General features: G+C 39.1%; 1 non-coding gene across 1 annotated transcript; it reads right to left on the bottom strand.

The window, feature by feature from the left end:
- Window positions 1–3,493: 3,493 nt before the first annotated feature.
- Window positions 3,494–3,601, bottom strand: LOC112768388 (small nucleolar RNA R71). The gene has a single exon (XR_003185823.1). It is a non-coding gene; the product is annotated as a small nucleolar RNA R71 (small nucleolar RNA).
- Window positions 3,602–15,939: the final 12,338 nt, after the last annotated feature.

The raw sequence follows: 15,939 nt of genomic DNA on the forward strand, positions 1-15,939 counted from the left end.
CGCCAAAAACACGTTACAACTTGGCGTTCAACTCCAAAAGAAGCCTCTGCACGTGTAAACTTCAAGCTCAGCCCAAGCACACACCAAGTGGGCCCTGGAAGTGGATTTATGCATCAATTACTTACTTCTGTAAACCCTAGTAACTAGTTTAGTATAAATAGGACTTTTTACTATTGTATTTTCATCTTTGGATTATCTTTTGATTCTTTGATCAAGTCTTGGTTACTCCGGTTCCCCTCTGGGGCCGAGACCAATGAACTCCATTATCACTTATGTATTTTCAATGGTAGAGTTTCTGCACTCCATAGATTAAGGTGTGGAGCTCTGCTGTTCCTCATGATTTAATGCAAAGTACTACTGTTTTTTATTCAATTCAACTTATTCCGCTTCTAAGATATCCATTCGCACCCAAGAACATAATGAATGTGATGATTATGTGACGCTCATCATCATTCTCACTTATGAACGCATGCCTGACAAACACTTCCGTTCTACATGCAAACAAGCTAGAATGAGTATCTCTTAGATATCTAATACAGAGGACCGAGTCTAAGATATTAGAATCTTCGTGGTATAAGTTAGAACCCATGGATGGCCATTCCTGAGATCCAGAAAGTCTAAACCTTGTCTGTGGTATTCCGAGTAGGATCAGGGAAGGGATGGCTGTGACGAACTTCAAACTCACGAGTGTTGGGCGTAATGACAGACGCAAAAGGAGGGTGAATCCTATTCCAGTATGATCGAGAACCTTCAGATGATTAGCCGTGCCGTGACAGAGCATTTGGACCTTTTTCACAGAGAGGATGGGATGTAGCCATTGACAACGGTGATGCCTTACAGAAAGCTTACCATGGAAAGGAGTATGACTGGTTGGATGAAGACAGCAGGAAAGCAGAGGTTCAGAGGAATGAAAACATCTCTATACGCTTATCTGAAATTCTCACCAATGATTTACATAAGTATTTCTATCTTTATTTTCTGTTTATTTATTATCTTTATTCGAAAACTCCATAACCATTTGATATCCGCCTGACTGAGATTTACAAGGTGACCATAGCTTGCTTCATACCAACAATCTCTGTGGGATCGACCCTTACTCACGTAAGGTTTTATTACTTGGACGACCCAATGCACTTGCTGGTTAGTTGTATCGAAGTTGTGACAAATTATGAATTAAGATTAGAGCACCAAGTTTTTGGAGCCATTACCAGGGATCACAATTTCGTGCACCAAGTTTTTGGCGCCGTTGCCGGGGATTGTTCGAGTTTGGACAACTGACGGTTCATCTTATTGCTCAGATTAGGTAACTTTCTTTTCGTTTTCTTTTAAAAAAAAATTTTTTTTTCAAAAATCTTTCAAAAACTTTTCCCTTTGTTTCGAAAATTATTTTAAAATTTTTAAGAATGAATTCTAAAGTTTCAAAATGGTATGCTAAAGTTTGGCTGGCCATCAAGCTTTAGACTAACCTGGTATGATTCCTGGAATCTTGATTGGGGACTATGAATTCATTGCTTCCTTTTCCCTATATATTTTCAAAAAAATAAAAATATACAAAAATCCAAAAAAAAAATTTAATAAAATCATAAAATCAAAAAAAAAATATTTTGTGTTTCTTCATTGAGTCTTGAGTCAATTTTTAAGTTTGGTGTCAATTGCATTTTTTCTAAAAATTTATGCATTTTTCGAAAATTCATGCATTCATAGTGTTCTTCATGATCTTCAAGTTGTTCTTGGTAAGTCTTCTTGTTTGATCTTGATGTTTTCTTATTTTGTGTCTTTTGTTGTTTTTCATGTGCATCTTTGCATTCATAGTGTCTAAGCATTAAAGATTTCTAAGTTTGGTGTCTTGCATGTTTTCTTTGCATTAAAAATTTTCAAAAATAAGTTCTTGGTGTTCATCTTGACATTCATAGTGTTCTTGCATGCATCACATGTTTTGAACCAAAATTTTCATGCATTGAGTCAATTTTGTGTTTTTCTCTTTCATCATTAAAAATTCAAAAAAAAATCTTTCCCTTTTTCACTCATAACTTTTTGAAAATTTGAGTTGACTTTTTCAAAACTTTTTAAAATTTAGTTGTTTCTTATGAGTCAAATCAAATTTTCAATTTGAAAATCCTATCTTTTTCAAAATCTTTTTCAAAAATCAAATCTTTTTCATTTTTCTTATTTATTTGCGAAAATTTTAAAAATATTTTTCAAAAATCTTTTTCTTAATTTTATATCATATTTTCGAAAATATCATCAACAATTAATGTTTTGATTCAAAAATTTCAAGTTTGTTACTTTCTTGTTAAGAAAGATTCAAACTTTAAGTTCTAGAATCATATCTTGTGATTACTTGTGAGTCAAGTCATTAATTTTGATTTTAAAAATCAAATCTTTTTCAAAACTAATTTCAATCATATCTTTTCAAAGATATCTTTTTATCTTATCTTTTTCAAAGTCATATCTTTTTAATCATACCTTTTCATATCATATCTTTTTCAAATATCTTTTCTAACTTCTTATCTTCTTATCTTTTAAAAATTGAATTTCAAAATTTGTTTCAACTAACTAATTAACTTTTTGTTTGTTTCTTATCTCTTTCAAAACTACCTAACTAACTATCCCTCTCTAATTTTCGAAAATACATCCCTCTTTTTCAAAATTTTTTTTAATTAATTAATTGTTTCAATTTTTAATTTTAATTTTAATTTTATCTTAATTTTTGAAAATCATTAACTCTTTTTCAAAATTTATTTTTCGAAATTCCCTCTCTCCCATCTCCTTCTATTTATTTATTCATTTACTAACACTTCTCTTCATCTCAAATCACTGCTCCTATCCTCACCCTTGTGTTTGGATTATCCATTCTTCTTCACTCTTATTCCCTTTCTTCTTCTACTAACAACAAGGGAACCTCTATACTGTGGTAAAAAGGATCCCTATTATTATTTTCTGTTCCCTTCTTTTTCATATGAGCAGCAGCAAGGACAAGGACATTCTTGTTGAAGCAGACCCTGAACCTGAAAGGACTCTGAAGAGGAAACTAAGGGAAGCTAAATTACAACAATCCAGAGACAACCTTACAGAAATTTTTGAAAAGGAAGAGGAGATGGCAGCCGAAAATAATAATAATGCAAGGAGGATGCTTGGTGACTTTACTGAACCTAACTCCAATTTACATGGAAGAAGCATCTCCATCCCTGCCATTGGAGCAAACAACTTTGAGTTGAAACCTCAATTAGTTTCTCTGATGCAGCAGAACTGCAAGTTTCATGGACTTCCATCTGAAGATCCTTTTCAGTTCTTAACTGAATTCTTGCAGATCTGTGATACTGTTAAGACCAATGGGGTTGATCCCGAGGTCTACAGGCTCATGCTTTTCCCTTTTGCTGTGAGAGACAGAGCTAGAATATGGTTGGACTCTCAACCTAAGGATAGCCTGAACTCTTGGGATAAGCTAGTCAAGGCTTTCTAAGCCAAGTTCTTTCCTCTTCAAAAGCTGAGTAAGCTTAGAGTGGATGTTCAAACCTTCAGACAGAAAGAAGGTGAATCCCTCTATGAAGCTTGGGAGAGATACAAGGAACTGACCAAAAAGTGTCCTTCTGACATGCTTTCAGAATGGACCATCCTGGATATATTCTATGATGGTCTGTCTGAATTAGCTAAGATGTCATTGGATACTTCTGCAGGTGGATCCATTCACCTAAAGAAAACGCCTGCAGAAGCTCAAGAACTCATTGACATGGTTGCTAATAACCAGTTCATGTACACTTCTGAGAGGAATCCTATGAGTAATGGGACACCTCAGAGGAAGGGAGTTCTTGAAATTGATACTCTGAATGCCATATTGGCTCAGAACAAAATATTGACTCAGCAAGTCAATATGATTTCTCAGAGTCTGAATGGAGTGCAAGCTGCATCCAACAGTACTCAAGAGGCATCTTCTGAAGAAGAGGCTTATGATCCTGAGAACCCTGCAATAGCAGAGGTAAATTACATGGGTGAACCCTATGGGAACACCTATAACCCCTCATGGAGAAATCACCCAAATTTCTCATGGAAGGATCAACAAAAGCCTCAACAAGGCTTTAATAATGGTGGAAGAAACAGGTTTAACAATAGTAAACCTTTTCCATCATCCACTCAGCAATAGACAAAGAATTCTGAGCAGAATCCATCTAGCTTAGCAAATTTAGACTCTGATCTATCTAAGGCCACTTTGAGTTTCATGAATGAAACAAGGTCATCCATTAGAAATTTGGAGGCACAAGTGGGCCAGATGAGTAAGAAAATCACTGAAACCCCTCCTAGTACTCTCCCAAGCAATACAGAAGAGAATCCAAAGAGAGATTGCAAGGCCATAGATATAACCATCATGGCCGAATCCAAGGAGGAAGGGGAGGACGTGAATCCCAAGGAGGAAGACCTCTTGGGACGTCCAGTGATCAACAAGGAGTTTCCCTCTGAGGAACCAAAGGAATCTGAGACTCATCTAGAGACCATAGAGATTCCATTGAACCTCCTTATGCCCTTCATGAGCTCTGATGAGTATTCTTCTTCTGAAGAGAATGAGGATGTTACTGAAGAGCAAGTTACCAAGTACCTTGGTGCAATCATAAAGCTGAATTCCAAATTATTTGGTAATGAGACTTGGGAAGATGAACCTCTTTTGCTCATCAATGAACTAAGTGATATGGATTAACTGACATTGCCTCAGAAGAAACAGGATCCTGGAAAGTTCCTAATACCTTGTACCATAGGCACCATGACCTTTGAGAAGGCTCTATGTGACCTTGGGTCATGGATAAACCTCATGCCCCTCTCTGTAATGGAGAAACTGGGAATCTTTGAGGTGTAAGCTGCCAGAATCTCATTAGAGATGGCAGACAACTCAAGAAAAGAGGCTTATGGATAGGTAGAGGACATGTTAGTAAAGGTTGAAGGCCTTTATATCCCTGCTGATTTCATAATCCTAGATACTGGGAAGGATGAGGATGAATCTATCATCCTTGGAAGACCCTTCCTAGCCACAGCAAGAGCTGTGATTGATGTGAACAGAGGAGAATTGATCCTTCAACTAAATGACGACAACCTTGTGTTTAAAACTCAAGGATCTCTCTCTGTAACCATGGAGAGGAAGCATGAAAAGCTTCTCTCAGTACAGAGTCAACTAAAGCCCCCACAGTCAAACTCTAAGTTTGGTGTTGGGAGGCCTCAGCCAAACTCTAAGTTTGGTGTTGAACTCCCATATCCAAACTCTAAGTTTGGTGTTAGGAGTCTATAAAATTGACCTAATCACCTGTGTGGCTCCATGAGAGCCCACTGTCAAGCTATTGACATTAAAAAAGCGCTTGTTGGGAGGTAACCCAATTTTTATCTATCTAATTTTATTTTCATTCTTATTTTTCTTTCATGTTTTATTAGGTTCATGATCATGTGGAGTCACAAAATAAATAGAAAAATTAAAAACAGAATCAAAAACAGCAGAAGAAAAAAAACACCCTGGAGGAAGGGCTTACTGGCATTTAAATGCCAGTAAGGAGCATCTAGCTGGCATTCAACGCCAGAACAGAGCATGGATCTGGCATTGAACGCCAGAAACAAGCAGCATCCTGGCGTTCAGACGCCAGAAATGCATACTGAGGAAAGCTGGCGCTGAACGCCAGAAACAAGCATAGAACTGGCGTTCAACGCCAGAAACATGCTGCATCTGGGCGTTGAACGCCCAGAACAAGCATCAATTCGGCGTTTAAACGCCAGAATTGCATGCAAAGGCATTTTACATGCCTCAATGGTGCAGGGATGTAAATCCTTCACACCTCAGAATCTATGGACCCCACAGGATCATCTCAGCATCTGTGGACCCCATAGGATCCCCACCTACCTCCACTCATACTCTTCCCTCTTCTCATTCATCCTCTCTTCCCAATAAACACCCTTCTCCAAAACCCTTCACCAATCACCTCAAGCTCTCTTCCCTACTACCCCTTCACCACTCACATCCATCCACTCTTCTCCATAAACCTACCTCATAAACCCCAACTACCTTCAAAATTCAAAATCACTTTCCCACCCAAACCCACCCTAAATGGCCGAACCTAACCCCTCTCCCTCCACTATATAAACCCCTCCATTCTTCTTTATTTTCATACAACACAACCCTCTCTTCCTCTTCTTGGCCGAAACAGAAACCTCTCTCCCTCTCCTCCATTTTTTCTTCTTCTTCATCTCTTCTTTCTTCTCTTGCTCGAGGGCGAGCAATATTCTAAGTTTGGTGTGGTAAAAGCATAAGCTTTTTGTTTTTCCATTACCATTCATGGCACCTAAGACCGGAGAAACCTCTAGAAAAGGGAAAGGGAAGACAAAAGCTTCCACCTCCGAGTCATGGGAGATGGAAAGATTCATCTCGAAAGCCCATCAAGACCACTTCTATGACGTTGTGGCCAAGAAGAAGGTGATCCCCGAGGTCCCTTTCAAACTCAAGAAAAATGAGTATCCAGAGATCCGACATGAGATCCATAGAAGAGGTTGGGAAGTTCTAACAAACCCCATCCAACAAGTCAAAATTCTAATGGTTCAAGAGTTCTATACTAATGCATGGATCACTAGGAACCATGATCAAAGTAAGAACCCGAACCCAAAGAATTATCTCACCATGGTTCGGGGGAATTACTTAGATTTTAGTCTGGAAAATGTGAGGTTGGCGTTCAACTTGCCAATGATGGAAGAGAATGCACGCCCCTACACAAGGAGAGTCAACTTTGATCAAAGGTTGGACCAAGTCCTCATGGACATATGTGTGGAAGGAGCTCAATGGAAGATTGACTCAAAAGTCAAACCGGTTCAACTGAGAAGACTGGACCTTAAGCCTGTAGCTAGAGGATGGTTGGAGTTCATTCAACGCTCAATCATTCCCACTAGCAACCAGTCTGAAGTTACTATAGACCGGGCCATCATGATCCATAGTATCATGATTGGGGAGGAAGTGGAGGTTCATGAGATTATACCTCAAGAACTCTACAAGGTGGCTGAGAAGTCCTCCACTATGGCAAGGTTAGCTTTTCCTCACCTCATTTGCCATCTATGCAATTCGGCTGGGATTGACATAGAGGGAGATATCCTCATTGATGAGGACAAGCCCATCACTAAGAAAAGGATGGAGCAAACAAGAGAGCCTATTCATGGATCTCAAGAGACGCATGAAGAAACTCATCACCAAGAAATCCCTAAGATGCCTCAAGGGATGCACTTTCCTCCACAGAATTTTTGGGAGCAAATCAACACCTCCCTAGGAGAATTAAGTTCCAACATGGGACAATTAAGGGTGGAACATCAAGATCACTCCATCATCCTCCATGAAATTAGAGAATATCAAAGAGCAATGAGGGAGGAGCAACAAAGACAAGGAAGAGACATAGAAGAGCTCAAGGACATCATTGGTTCCTCAAGAAGGAAACGCCACCATCACTAAGGTGGACTCAGTCCTTGTTCTCAAATTTTCTGTTTTTCGTTTCCTTTATGTTAAGTGCTTGTCTATGTTAGTGTCTTATTACATGATCATTAGTATTTAGTAACTTTGTCTTAAAGTTATGAATGTCCTATGAATCCATCACCTCTCTTAAATGAAAAATGTTTTTTAATTCAAAAGAACAAGAAGTACATGAGTTTCGAAATTATCCTTGAACTTAGTTTAATTATATTGATGTGGTGACAATACTTTTTGTTTTCTGAATGAATGCTTGAACAGAGCATATGTCTTTTGAAGTTGTTGTTTAAGAATGTTAAATATGTTGGCTCTTGAAAGAATGATGAACAGGAGAAATGTTATTTGATAATCTGAAAAATCATAAAATTGATTCTTGAAGTAAGAAAAAGCAGTGAATAGAGAAAAGCTTATGGAAAAAAAGGGAGAAAAGAAAAATAGTGAAAAAAAAAAGAAAAAGAAAAAGCAAGCAGAAAAAGCCAAAAGCTCTTAAAACCAAAAGGCAAGAGCAAAAAGCCAATAACCCTTAAAACCAAAAGGCAAGGGTAAATAAAAAGGATCCCAAGGCTTTGAGCATCAGTGGATAGGAGGGCCTAAAGGAATAAAATCCTGGCCTAAGCGGCTAAACCAAGCTGTCCCTAACCATGTGCTTGTGGCGTGAAGGTGTCAAGTGAAAACTTGAGACTGAGCGGTTAAAGTCAAGGTCCAAAGCAAAAATAGAGTGTGCTTAAGAACCCTGGACACCTCTAATTGGGGACTTTAGCAAAGCTATGTCACAATCTGAAAAGGTTCACCCAATTATGTGTCTGTGGCATTTATGTATCCGGTGGTAATACTGGAAAACAAAGTGCTTAGGGCCACGGCCAAGACTCATAAAGTAGCAGTGTTCAAGAATCAATATACTGAACTAGGAGAATTAATAACACTATCTGAACTCTGAATTCCTATAGATGCCAATCATTCTGAACTTCAATGGATAAAGTGAGATGCCAAAACTATTCAAGAGGCAAAAAGCTACAAGTCCTGCTCATCTGATTGGAGCAATGTTTCATTGATATTTTGGAATTTATAGTATATTCTCTTCTTTTCATCCTATTTGATTTTCAGTTGCTTGGGGACAAGCAACAATTTAAGTTTGGTGTTGTGATGAGTGGATAATTTATATGCTTTTTGGCATTGTTTTTAGTATGTTTTTAGTAGGATCTAGTTACTTTTAGGGATATTTTTATTATTTTTTATGTTAAATTCACATTTCTGGACTTTACTATGAGTTTGTGTGTTTTTCTATGATTTCAGGAATTTTCTAGCTGAAATTGAGGAACTTAAGCAAAAATCAGATTTAGAGGTTGAAGAAGGACTGCTAATGCTGTTGGATTCTGACCTCCCTGCACTCAAAGTGGATTTTCTGGAGCTACAGAACTCCAAATGGCGCGCTCTTAACGGCGTTGGAAAGTAGACATCCAGGGCTTTCCACTAATATATAATACTTCATACTTTGCCCGAGTTTAGACGACGTAAAAGGGCGTTGAACACCAGTTCTACGCTGCAGTCTGGAGTTAAACGCCAAAAACACGTCACGAACCAGAGTTGAACGCCAAAAACACGTTACAACTTGGCGTTCAACTCCAAAAGAAGTCTCTGCACGTGTAAACTTCAAGCTCAGCCCAAGCACACACCAAGTGAGCCCCGGAAGTGGATTTATGCATCAATTACTTACTTCTGTAAACCCTAGTAACTAGTTTAGTATAAATAAGACTTTTTACTATTGTATTTTCATCTTTGGATTAACTTTTGATCCTTTGATCAAGTCTTGGTTACTCCGGTTCCCCTCTGGGGCCGAGACCAATGAACTCCATTATCACTTATGTATTTTCAACGGTAGAGTTTCTGCACTCCATAGATTAAGGTGTGGAGCTCTGCTGTTCCTCATGATTTAATGCAAAGTACTACGGTTTTCTATTCAATTCAACTTATTCCGCTTCTAAGATATCCATTCGCACCCAAGAACATAATGAATGTGATGATTATTTGACGCTCATCATCATTCTCACTTATGAACGCATGCCTGACAAACACTTCCGTTCTACATGCAAACAAGCTAGAATGAGTATCTCTTAGATATCTAATACAGAGCACCGAGTCCGAGATATTAGAATCTTCGTGGTATAAGTTAGAACCCATGGATGGCCATTCCTGAGATCCCAGAAGTCTAAACCTTGTCTGTGGTATTCTGAGTAGGATCTGGGAAGGGATGGCTGTAACGAACTTCAAACTCGCGAGTGCTGGGCGTAGTGATAGACGCAAAAGGAGGGTGAATCCTATTCCAGTATGATTGAGAACCTCCAGATGATTAGTCGTGCTGTGATAGAGCATTTGGACTTTTTTCACAGAGAGGATGGGATGTATCCATTGACAACGGTGATGCCTTACAGAAAGCTTGCCATGGAAAAGAGTAGGACTGGTTGGATGAAGACAGCAGGAAAGCAGAGGTTCAGAGGAATGAAAGCATCTCTATACGCTTATCTGAAATTCTCACCAATGATTTACATAAGTATTTCTATCTTTATTTTCTGTTTATTTATTATCTTTATTCGAAAACTCCATAACCATTTGATATCCGCCTGACTGAGATTTACAAGGTGACCATAGCTTGCTTCATACCAACAATCTCCGTGGGATCGACCCTTACTCACGTAAGGTTTTATTACTTGGACGACCCAGTGCACTTGCTGGTTAGTTGTATCGAAGTTGTAACAAATTATGAATTAAGATTAGAGCACCAAGTTTTTGGAGCCATTACCAGGGATCACAATTTCGTGCACTACACATCCATCCCCCTATCCTGGCGTTCAAATGCCAATGAGGGATCAAACACCTACAAGTGCTGATAATAACTCCCTCAAGAAGGCTTCTCAACCTGCCAGAAAATACCTGAAATCACAAAAAAATACACAGACTCATAGTAAAGTCCAGAAATGTGATTTTTATTTAAAAACTAATAAAAACATAATAAAAACTAACTAAAATATACTAAAAATAATGCCAAAAAGCATATAAATTATCCGCTCATCACAACACCAAACTTAAATTGTTGCTTGTCCCCAAGCAACTAAAAATCAAATAGGATAAAAAGAAGAGAATATACAATGAATTCCAAAAACATCTATGAAGATCAGTATTAATTAGATGGGCGGGGCTTTTAGCTTTTTGCTTCTGAACAGTTTTGCCATCTCACTTTATCCTTTGAAGTTCAGAATGATTGGCTTCTATAGGAACTCATAATCCAGATAGTGTTATTGATTCTCCTAGTTAGGTATGTTGATTCTTGAACATAGCTACTTTATGAGTCTTGGCCGTGACCCAAAGCATTTTGTTTTCCAGTATTACCGCCGGATACATAAATGCCACAAACACATAACTGGGTGAACCTTTTCAGATTGTGACTCAGCTTTGCTAGAGTCCCCAATTAGAGGTGTCCAGAGCTCTTAAGCACACTCTTTTTCCTTTTGGACCACGACTTTAACCGCTCAGTCTCAAGTTTTCACTTGACACCTTCACGCCACAAGCACATGGTTAGGGACAGCTTGCTTTAGCCGCTTAGGCCAGGAATTTATTCCTGTGGGCCCTCCTATCCACTGATGCTCAAAGCCTTGGATCCTTTTTATTTTACCCTTGCCTTTTTGTTTAAAGGGATATTGGCTTTTTTTGCTTGCCTTTTCTTTTTCTTTCTTTCTCTTTTTTTTTCGCATTTTTTTCGCATATATATATTTTTTCTGCAAGCTTTTCACTGCTTTTTCTTGCTTCAATAATCAATTTTATGATTTTTCAGATTATCAAATAACATTTCTCCTTTTCTATCATTCTTTCAAGATCCAACAATTTTAACATTTATGAATCAACAAATTCAAAAAAATATGCACTGTTCAAGCATTCATTTAGAAAAAAAATAGTATTGCCACCACATCAAAATAACTAAACTGTTTTAAAATTTGAAATTCATGCACTTCTTTTTCTTTTTCAATTAAAAACATTTTTCATTTAAGGAAGGTGATAGATTCATTTTCATAGCTTTAAGGCATAGACACTAAGACACTAATGATCATGTAATAAAGACACAAACATAGATAAACATAAAGCATAATTTTCGAAAAATAGAGAAATAAAGAACAAGGAAATTAAAGAACGGGTCCACCTTAGTGATGGCGGCTAGTTCTTCCTCTTGAAGATCTTATGGAGTGCTTGAGCTCCTTAATGTCTCTTCCTTGCCTTTGTTGCTCCTCTCTCATGACTCTTTGGTCTTCTCTAATTTCATAGATGAGGATGGAATGCTCTTGGTGCTCCACCCTTAGTTGTCCCATGTTGGAACTTAATTCTCCTAGGGAGGTGTTGATTTGCTCTCAATAGTTTTGTGGAGGAAAATGCATCCCTTGAGGCATCTCAGGGATTTCATGGTGAGGAATTTCCTCATGTCTATGAGTGAGATCTCTTGTTTGCTCTATCCTTTTCTTAGTGATGGGCTTATCCTCATCAATGAGGATGTTTTTCTCTATGTCAATTCCAGTTGAATTGCAGAGGTGACAAATGAGATGACGGAAGGCTAACCTTGCCAAAGTAGAGGACTTGTCCGCCACCTTGTAGAGTTCTTGGGATATAACTTCATGAACTTCTACTTCCTCCCTAATCATGATGCTATGGATCATGATAGCCCGGTCTATAGTAACTTCAGACTGGTTGCTAGTGGGAATGATTGAGCGTTGGATGAACTCCAACCATCCCCTAGCCACGGGCTTGAGGTCATGCCTTCTTAGTTGAACCGTCTTCCCTCTTGAATCTCTCTTCCATTAAGCGCCCTCTTCACAGATGTCTATGAGGACTTCGTCCAACCTTTGATCAAAGTTGACCCTTCTAGTGTAGGGGTGTGCATCCCCTTGTATCATGGGCAAGTTGAATGCCAACCTTACATTCTCCGGACTAAAATCTAAGCATTTCTCCCGAACCATTGTAAGCCAATTCTTTGGGTCCGGGTTCACACTTTGATCATGGTTCTTGGTGATCCATGCATTGGCATAGAACTCTTGAACCATTAAGCTACAGAACTCCAAATGGCGCGCTCTTAACGGCGTTGGAAAGTAGACATCCAGGGCTTTCCACTAATATATAATACTCCATACTTTGCCCGAGTTTAGACGACGCAAAAGGGCATTGAACACCAGTTCTACGCTGCAGTCTGGAGTTAAACGCCAAAAACACGTCACGAACCAGAGTTGAACGCCAAAAACACGTTACAACTTGGCGTTCAACTCCAAAAGAAGTCTCTGCACGTGTAAACTTCAAGCTCAGCCCAAGCACACACCAAGTGAGCCCCGGAAGTGGATTTATGCATCAATTACTTACTTCTGTAAACCCTAGTAACTAGTTTAGTATAAATAAGACTTTTTACTATTGTATTTTCATCTTTGGATTAACTTTTGATCCTTTGATCAAGTCTTGGTTACTCCGGTTCCCCTCTGGGGCCGAGACCAATGAACTCCATTATCACTTATGTATTTTCAACGGTAGAGTTTCTGCACTCCATAGATTAAGGTGTGGAGCTCTGCTGTTCCTCATGATTTAATGCAAAGTACTACGGTTTTCTATTCAATTCAACTTATTCCGCTTCTAAGATATCCATTCGCACCCAAGAACATAATGAATGTGATGATTATTTGACGCTCATCATCATTCTCACTTATGAACGCATGCCTGACAAACACTTCCGTTCTACATGCAAACAAGCTAGAATGAGTATCTCTTAGATATCTAATACAGAGCACCGAGTCCGAGATATTAGAATCTTCGTGGTATAAGTTAGAACCCATGGATGGCCATTCCTGAGATCCCAGAAGTCTAAACCTTGTCTGTGGTATTCTGAGTAGGATCTGGGAAGGGATGGCTGTGACGAACTTCAAACTCGCGAGTGCTGGGCGTAGTGATAGACGCAAAAGGAGGGTGAATCCTATTCCAGTATGATTGAGAACCTCCAGATGATTAGTCGTGCTGTGATAGAGCATTTGGACTTTTTTCACAGAGAGGATGGGATGTATCCATTGACAACGGTGATGCCTTACAGAAAGCTTGCCATGGAAAAGAGTAGGACTGGTTGGATGAAGACAGCAGGAAAGCAGAGGTTCAGAGGAACGAAAGCATCTCTATACGCTTATCTGAAATTCTCACCAATGATTTACATAAGTATTTCTATCTTTACTTTCTGTTTATTTATTATCTTTATTCGAAAACTCCATAACCATTTGATATCCGCCTGACTGAGATTTACAAGGTGACCATAGCTTGCTTCATACCAACAATCTCCGTGGGATCGACCCTTACTCACGTAAGGTTTTATTACTTGGACGACCCAGTGCACTTGCTGGTTAGTTGTATCGAAGTTGTAACAAATTATGAATTAAGATTAGAGCACCAAGTTTTTGGAGCCATTACCAGGGATCACAATTTCGTGCACTACACATCCATCCCCCTATCCTGGCGTTCAAATGCCAATGAGGGATCAAACACCTACAAGTGCTGATAATAACTCCCTCAAGAAGGCTTCTCGACCTGCCTCTGTAGGAAATAAACCTGCAGCAACTAAGGTTGAAGAATATAAAGCCAAAATGCCTTATCCTTAGAAAATCCACCAAGCGGAACAGGATAAACAATTTGCCAGCTTTGCAGACTATCTCAGGACTCTTGAAATAAAGATTCTGTTTGCAGATGCACTTGAGCAAATACCCTCTTATGCTAAGTTCATGAAAGAGATCTTAAGTCATAAGAAGGATTGGAGAGAAACTGAAAAAGTTTTTCTCACTGAAGAATGCAGTGCAGTCATTTTAACAAGCTTACCAGAGAAGCTTAAGGATCCCAGAAGCTTTATGATACCGTGCACATTAGAGGGTACTTGTACCAAGACAGTTCTATGTGACCTTGGGGCAAGTATCAACCTAATCCCTGCATCCACTATCAGAAAGCTTAGCTTGACTGAAGAGGTCAAACCAACCCGGATATGTCTTCAACTTGCTGATGGCTCCATTAAATATCCATCAGGCATAATTGAGGACATGATTGTCAAGGTTGGGCCATTTGCCTTTCCCACTGACTTTTTAGTGCTAGAAATGGAGGAGCACAAGAGTTCAACTCTCATTCTAGGAAGACCCTTCCTAGCAACTGGACGAACTTTCATTAATGTCCAAAAAGGGGAAGTGACCTTGAGAGTCAATGAGGATGAGTTCAAGTTAAATGCTGTCAAAGCTATGCAGCATCCAGACACATCAAATGACTGCATGAGCGTTGATATTATTGACTCTTTGGTGGAAGAGATCAATATGACTGAGAGTCTCGAATCAGAGTTAGAGGATATCTTTAAAGATGTTCAGCCTGATCTGGAGGAACCAGAAGAAACAGAAAAGCCTCTGAAAACTCTTCAGAAAGAGGATAAGCCTCCTAAACCTGAGCTCAAACCACTACCACCATCCATGAAATATGCATTTCTGGGAGAAGATGACACTTTTCCAGTGTTCTTAAGCTCTGCTTCAAAGCCACATGAAGAGAAAGCACTAATTCAGGTGCTAAGGACATACAAGACAACTCTTGGGTGGTCCATAAGTGATCTTAAGGGCATTATCCCAGCCAGATGCATGCACAAGATCCTATTGGAGGATGATTCTAAGCCAGTGGTTCAACCATAGAGGCGGCTGAATCCAGCCATGAAGGACGTGGTGCAGAAAGAGGTCCCTAAGTTACTAGAGGCTGGGATTATTTATCCTATTTCTGACAGCCCCTCGATGAGACCTGTCCAAGTTGTCCCCAAGAAGGGAGGCATGACAGTGGTATATAATGAAAAGAATGAACTGGTTCCTACAAGAACAATTACAGGGTGGCGTATGTGTATTGACTACAGAAGACTCAATACAGCCACCAGAAAGGATCATTTTTCTTTACCATTCATAGACCAGATGCTAGAGAGACTAGCAGGTCATAAATACTACTGCTTTTTGGATGGCTATTCAGGTTACAACTAAATTGCAGTAGATCTTCAGGACCAAGAAAAAATAGCATTCACATGTCCATCTGGAGTATTTTGTTACAGAAGGATACCATTTGGTCTGTGCAATGCACCTGCAACCTTTTAGAGGTGCATGCTCTCTATTTTCTCTGATATAGTGGAGAAATTTTTGGAAGTCTTCATGGATGACTTCTCAGTATTTGGAGACTCATTCAGCTCCTGTCTTGACCATCTAGCACTTGTTCTGAAAAGGTGCCAAGAGACTAACCTGGTTTTAAACTGGGAGAAATGTCACTTTATGGTGACTGAAGAAATTGTCCTTGGGCACAAAATTTTGAACAAGGGAATAGAGATGGATAAGGCTAAGGTAGAGGTAATTGAAAAACTAGCACCACCTGCCAATGTTAAGGCAATAAGAAGCTTTTTGGGG

Source organism: Arachis hypogaea, chromosome 17, assembly GCF_003086295.3.
Source record: "Arachis hypogaea cultivar Tifrunner chromosome 17, arahy.Tifrunner.gnm2.J5K5, whole genome shotgun sequence".
In the NCBI taxonomy this organism is placed as follows: Eukaryota; Viridiplantae; Streptophyta; class Magnoliopsida; order Fabales; family Fabaceae; genus Arachis; species Arachis hypogaea.